The 7,380-nt window shown below is 36.1% G+C and overlaps 1 long non-coding RNA gene across 1 annotated transcript; it reads right to left on the reverse strand.

Moving 5' to 3' along the window:
- LOC136848265 (uncharacterized) lies at window positions 1–5,721 on the reverse strand. The gene is made up of 3 exons (XR_010856007.1): window positions 4,471–5,721; window positions 2,954–3,206; window positions 1–1,789 (listed from the first exon to the last, which is right to left on the reverse strand). It is a non-coding gene; the product is annotated as an uncharacterized lncRNA (long non-coding RNA).
- Between the last annotated feature and the right edge of the window lie 1,659 nt (window positions 5,722–7,380).

Genomic DNA, 7,380 nt, shown 5'->3' on the forward strand with positions numbered 1-7,380 from the left:
TTCTTATTGAATTAATTTTATTACAGGTGAATAAGTTTGTGACAGTTTTGGGGTGTTACCTTTAGATTTTATATACATATTAGTCCAAAAATAATTGTTATATTTCATTCTCATTAATATATTAAAAAGCTTTTCAACATCTACCAAGTCCACAGAAACTCAGTGTCCTTCTTGTTTCACAAATATACAAAATATTTCTCATAAAATATAGATTTACAAAGTTTCTTGCTATAAGACTAATGGAAGTCACCGGATGATTATAAACTACATACCACTCTAAAACACTGTACATATATCATTCTAGCTTTGAACACTGTATCGTACATTATGCTACCATATGGACTAAATTAAAGTACATTATGTATGCCACCATAGGAATAATATTAAAATTAAACAATCACAGGCAGTAAAAATGATTTTCACTAAATATTCAGGTTAGTTTCTTACAATGCACCAATTACAGAGCTAAAAACATTAAAATGTAAATAAAGAAAATGGCAATGTAACATAACAAAAAATTTAGCTTATTACCATATATTTAGATTTTAAAAGTAAATTGCCCTTCTATGACAAAGCAATCAGTTCCAGTGGTACTGTAAGGTCTCAATATGGTAGCAGCCACTTAGGGTGAACACATCTTACAAATCTTGCGAGCATATCTTATAAATCTTGCATGCCTCAGTTTTTCAATTAACTGAAGCTCTTCAACATTATCTAAACCTACCGATTTCAACGTACTGGTCCCCTTTATGGTGACATATGAGATATCAGTACTGCTTCTGGTATTTACAGGAGGGTGAGACTTCCTGTACTCTTGTTGACTCCATTGTTGGATTCTGTATCCCATCAAGAGAGTGAATCATTTCCTTGTTTGAATTCCTTTTCCCCTCTGTAGCGTCATGCTCCTCACGAATCTTTCAAATGGGATTCCTTGGAGAAACTCACTGTCTCTGTAAGACTAGACATCATTCTGACTATCTTCACTGACTGTGCTAAAAGATGGATAAACTGGATCATCAAAACTTGGCCCGGTTTATGTTTAATATCACTAATGACAATAGCCAAGTCGTCATTAACACTGATAAGCTCAGTAGCAGGAATGACGGCATATTATGTTTTACACTTTCTTTGTTTTGATTCAGAAGTTTTACTGTGGAGAGTAGCTTGTCTATCTCTGACAGAATTTTGACCAGCATTACCATGGCATCTCTGATTTTCATGTAAGATGTCATTCTGTTCAGAAACATCACCCTTTAGAGAGTGGGAATTACTGTTCAATAATTCAACAGATGGAAAAGCAGAGTGACACACAGGAATAGGTTCAGGAGATAGAGACACATTTCTGGTTATGCTTGGTGCTGTAGTTTCACGACTTGGCCCACGAGAGTTTCATGTACGTGCTGGTTTGAGTTGTAAATTCCAACATTATTTTTATGGTTCTGTTGTTGGCAGGAAGACGTTTTGCATTTGATAAAGGAGGAATACTCCTATCACACTTTGATTCCTGATTATCTTGTCTATCTGAATGAGGGAGAACCAGCCTTGGATGTCACGAGAACTAGTTTTTCTTCATAAAAGCAGAATCGACTTCACCTTTCTCCTTGGTTGGATACCTGCTTTTGCAGGCACTAATTTTTCTGGAATGGTTCCTCTTAAATGGCGTTCAACAAAAATCCAGATTTGGTGCAGACCCTGACAGCTTAGAGGATGACAACCCGACAGGCGTGAACGAGAACGGCGTTCACTGTCTGGGTCTGCATAAGCTCTTGTTAGTTGATTTTGCAACTCCCTGAAAGCGACATGATAATTTGTGATAAATGTGTAAAATTTCCATAACCTAAAAATGCAAATTATAAAAAAAAAAAAAAAAATAACCTGACCAAATGAATGACTATCTAAAAATGTAATACTACAATTTAATAACAATACTCAGAACAATCTAACTGAAAGGTTGTGTTTTATGTGAACAAATGCACAAGTGAATGTCTGACCAAAAAATTTTACCATACAGCAACTTAGAATTCAATTATATTATATCCGACACCCTTACTCAAGAAAAAATTCCTGTCCAGTGACAGTACAGAAATATGTAAAGTACAACATACAAGAAGCATAAGAAAGTGATATGACATAAATGTACGACAATATTACTAAACATTAGGATGGCTGAACTGTCTCTGTATCAAAGTCTTGGCATAGGGCATTTAATATTAAGCCCTTGGCAAAAGATACAAAAATAGAAGCATGGTAATATTCACTAGAATATAAAAAACATGAACCCTGGCAATAATAATTCATGTAAAATAACCACATCAATTCAAAGGAAGACTAGTACAAAATACACTGATAAAGAAATGAATGGGACAGAACACATCGTAAACAATGGTTGGGAATAACAATAGCAACTTGAAAGTGGGTTGCTGTGACACACCTGAGCCTGAAAGGTATTCCTAATCCACCTGAAACTTAAAGTGCTTTCCTCTGTCACCTTGGAAGGTCTACCCTCCAAAGTACCATGTGAAATACCTAGCAAGGCTATGTTACATCTTTTTCATACAAACACATATAACATCTGATGTAGAACAGAAAAGAATATAGAATTTAGGCCAGATGCCAGGCACTGGGGCCTATGAGGTCATTCAGTGCTGAAACAGAAATTGAGAGTAAAAGGTTTTGAAAGGTGTAACAGAGAAAACCTCCAGCTGCACTATTAAAAAATGTTAGGGGTGGAAAGTAAGAGGAAGAAAGAGAATATGAAAAATAGGTACAGTAAAAGAAATTAAAGGGGTTGCAGCTAGGGGCTTAAGGACACTGCAAAAAGAACCAAAGTAATGCCTACAGTGCACCATGAGGTGCACTGACGGTAATATCCTGTGGGGGATCTAACGAAACGATGTCTGCTTCAAGAACACTATATAAGTAAAAATATTTAGGATAAAACTCAACAATGCACTCCGTGAGTGATCTCTTGAAGACGCGTCTGACTTCTTCTCGGAGACAGTCGTTTTCCGTTTGCAGAAGCATAACAGTAGACCAATAGTCTCTGTCACTGGACGGAGTATTGGACTCCCAATCCCGAGTCGGTCTCTCGACGTGACTGTCTTCTGTCTGGCATTCCTGATTCCGATGTCTGACTGTTTGAGTGACCTGTCCACCAGCAGTAAAGTGTTTCTGTCTGCATTTACCTCAGGACTCTGAGATGTTAACTAAGGAGAACAAAATCATGAAAAGTTACAATTATTCTGCATAATGAGACTCATGATACTGCCGTACTGTATATGCATTTTATTTAAAATGTATGAATCAGAATTCTAGGGTTAAAATCCTATATGAAATTAATATTTCTTATTCTTATGAAATAAGCTAAAAGAATAGTATCTGCTCATGTTATCCATCCAACATCTACAACCACTAAAACTAAATTGTCAATTACTAACGCCTGAAAATAAAAACAATTTCACAGACCATATATAAAAACTATTTGCCATACTGCAAGGCATTGTCTGACAAAATTCTGTTCTTGTTTCATTTATGTCTTCTCTAAAGTATTGTACATATTTTACCATCACATTCCATGTATATGTTAACATTTTGTTTTTTACATATCATCAAGTACAGGTGACTCCATCAAGTTCCATTTATGAGCTCCCATAGGCTTAAACCAATGGATTTTCTCATAAGAACCATGTAAAACTGAAGATGATGAACAGCTATGTGGAAAGAGATAGAAGGAAATGGACGAAGAAACAACAGCAGAAAGCAACGTAGCTCAACAACGGTATGTCAGATATGAAAGCCAAGCTTATAAAGTTGGTTACTTTCTCTGAATGCAGAAGAGAAAGCTTTTGAAGCCTACGAAAAGAATTAACTTGAGGTAACAATGGAAGTCAATGTGCAAATGATAGGCTATACAACAGTTATTACAACTTGACTAAATTAAAATAGCTAAATGAATTATTATTCCTGTACCTTGAATAATTAAATGTATGCTAAGAAAACAAGGTCAGAATACAATCAGCTGAGCCAAACTTACTAAGCTGACTGTGCCACTGTAGATGACCTCAGATTCAGAACACCTTTACTATAGGTATAAACAGAAAAACTTTACATGATAAGTACAGTACTTACAGATCATGAAACAGCACAAACCAGGTACTATTTCAATAGCAGATAGGTAAGTAATCAGAAAAAGGTGTGCAAACTTCAACAGATTCATGGAAAAGTGTCATTTACTACCATACCAGTGAAGAAAAATTAATTTCAGAAGACTGAGAGGTTTACTCCTTGGTGCAGATGACTCATTTACTAAGCCAACTACTTTTCTTTCATATACTTGAGTTCTGTAGTATTTTTACTCTTTGGCCATGAAGCCAGGTTTTTTGCAAATTAATGGTTTGTAATTGTTTCTAGATATAGTTATCCTATGTTGCAAAGTCATACAGTACAAATAATTCTCACAGAACAGCTCACCTTTTCCTGCATGGCAATCAGACGTGTGCTCAAAGTCCTCAGCTGAAGTATGTCGTTCTCCTGCCGAGCTATAATACTTTTCTGTCTTATTATTTCTCTGCAAAAAACATGAAAAATCAAAATGACGGCTGACATTAATTTATATGAATTACGTGATGACCAAAGGAAAAACTTCTGAAATTATATACAGTAAGTTGTCATTTCATTTGACAAAACTACAATATTCTCTACTTTAAACGCCCTTTTTTTTATTTTAGTCAAAGCGACCCATTTCTCAGTCAAGTGAAAGAAATCCAAAGCACAATATACTTTATGTTAAGGAATAAAAAAAGAAATTGAGCAAGATTTATCCGTGTCTCCTCCACAAACACATATACCACATTTACATCAAGGCAAACTGACAAAGAGTAACACCTATGCATGCAGAACGACCCGGTCAAAGAAATAGGCTGGCAGAGGAGACAGTCCTGAAGTCTCGTGCACCAGAGGGTTCTTCGGCTAAAGGCTGAGGGCTTTATCATGAAGCAAACAAAAAGGCATAATGGCTGCCAAAATCAAACTGAGGTACAGTAAGAACGCCATATAATAAAAGGATTTTTGAAAATTGATGACATACCTCCCACACAATTCAAATGATTTAGGAAACCCAAAGACAGAAGAAGCCTCAACCTGGATGAAATGCTGTGAAAAGAATTGACTAGACAGTTACTCAGGTTTGCAACTGCCACTGTAAACTAGATGTATTCTACAAGGCCAATTGAAAGAGTGAAGGGAACAATACCCAAAAACATGTGTATGGACAGAGACTACGTTGGAAGTAAAAGTTTGATCACTTATCACCACTATCACTGGAACTAGTGTGCTCATGGTGTCAAAATTGATGGTAAGGTGAGAGAGGGTCTAGACAGCGTGCCCAAGACCCACAGATATTGCTTGGACCAGTGGTGAAGTCTAAACATGGAGTATACTGTCTTAGACTGTTGCTGTTACATGCATGAAAAATCTATGGATACATACAGCATTTTTTAATGTTGAAGTTATTCAAAATGACCAAACATTCACATGAAATGTAACGGATTTAACTATATACAAGAGCCTCATGGATAACATAGTATAACTAAGAATATCTATTATTGTCTTCAATGAAAATAGTCAAATCTAAGAAAATTACATGCACTATGTGTTTTATTGAAGGCATACAATACTGGCTGTCAAACTGTCTCTGGTTTAACTGTATTTATCACAGTAGTTGCATATTAAAGACAAAACAAGAACTTGGCTGCAAGTAGAGACATAAAACTTCCACCAGGCACCAAGTGTTGCATGCAGCAGACAAAAATTTTATCATCATCTTGAGACTTTTATTCTTTAGCTATATTACTGTACATCATTACAGCCTGTTTCACCTGATATTAAGTGCTAAATACGTATATGAATGACAAATAACACACTACACACTAAGATAATTTACAAAACACCAAAGCAAAACCATTATGTCTAAGTGCATATTTTTTGCAACTCAAAGAATATCCAAGATCATTGTTACCATATCAACTCTTCACTGCTAATCTGTTTTCCTTGACTATCTTTCTGCGTGGACTCCCACTGGAGGGCAAGCCTCTAGTTGTGACTCTTTCCCTCATTCACATAATGAGGTGACTGAAACAACGTGGCGACATTTGCAGGAAGATCCAGGTGTGTGTGAGACACGAAGTGACCCTATGTGTTGATTGAAAACCAGGTGAGCATCTGTTGTGTGAAGTTCAATTACACATGGATGGATTCAGTGTTGGCCCTATGATTTTGTACCTTACCAGCTCTGAAAGTTAGGCTTTGTGGCATGGTCAGGTGGGTGACTGGGTTTATGTACTTCTGTAAAGCTGGGTGCAGGAATACCTCCTGTGTTAAAGGGAGTCTCTGCCACAGAAACCGATTGTTTGCGATGGGGTTGGAAGACAGGAGAGGCTGCTGTTGCAGACTGCTGAATGTTACCAGTCCCTACAGCTCCAGTACTCCCTTGTCCTGCAATATAAGCCTCAACCACGCCAATTATGTCCATTCCTTCGCTGTCTCCTGGAGCACAAATCAAGGTATAACATGACATAAAATCCTTTTCAGTTGATGAAAATAATATTAAATATAAATGATTCCTAAAAGGATAAAATATAAGCAGAGTAGCAAATCTTTAAAGTAATATAAAATTCAATATTTAATCCCTTTCAAGCCATGGCTCTACATAAGTTCTTGCAGTCAAAGTTACAGAAGAATATTACTAGAACCTGCCATACAATTCAAAATTAACCATGTGATTATCTGATCATACAGCAGCATTAGGAAGTACGCTAGTGCATGCCATAATAGAAGGAAAATTTCATCAATAAGTTGCAAAAAGCAATATGCATTGCCAATTTACTAGATCAGCAGAAAGCATTAAAATGTTCTTGTTGGTATTCCTAGCGAGGCTCAACCTATCCTGCAAGGAGCTCTTCCGTTAGCATTCTAGGATGTAGTTCAGTCTTTTGCTAGTGAATTTGATTGTTGCTCACAAAATAAGTCTTCCTGTATGTATATGGTAAGATTTGTATTGCTGATATTTGCACAATTCCTACTTGCCTTAAGAGAGATATAGAGCAATTCTGGTGCAGGCAGAGGGATTTATATAATTTGCATATTAACTTTAATAAAATTATGTGAAATAATACTGTTACTTTCTAGAATCTTGAAGACGAACACCCACCCATGAACCTGTCAAAACAACAATCATTGTTTTAATGACTTCTACTATAATAAAACATTTTCTTTTTGGAATCTGGGCAGTTACACATTTACTACGATGGCTCTTGGAATATATATTTTTGGAATTGTTACTACTATTACTTTTAAGGTTTTTCTATAATGTTTTGCTAAATC

Source organism: Macrobrachium rosenbergii, chromosome 1 (assembly GCF_040412425.1).
Source record: "Macrobrachium rosenbergii isolate ZJJX-2024 chromosome 1, ASM4041242v1, whole genome shotgun sequence".
Classification (NCBI taxonomy): domain Eukaryota; kingdom Metazoa; phylum Arthropoda; class Malacostraca; order Decapoda; family Palaemonidae; genus Macrobrachium; species Macrobrachium rosenbergii.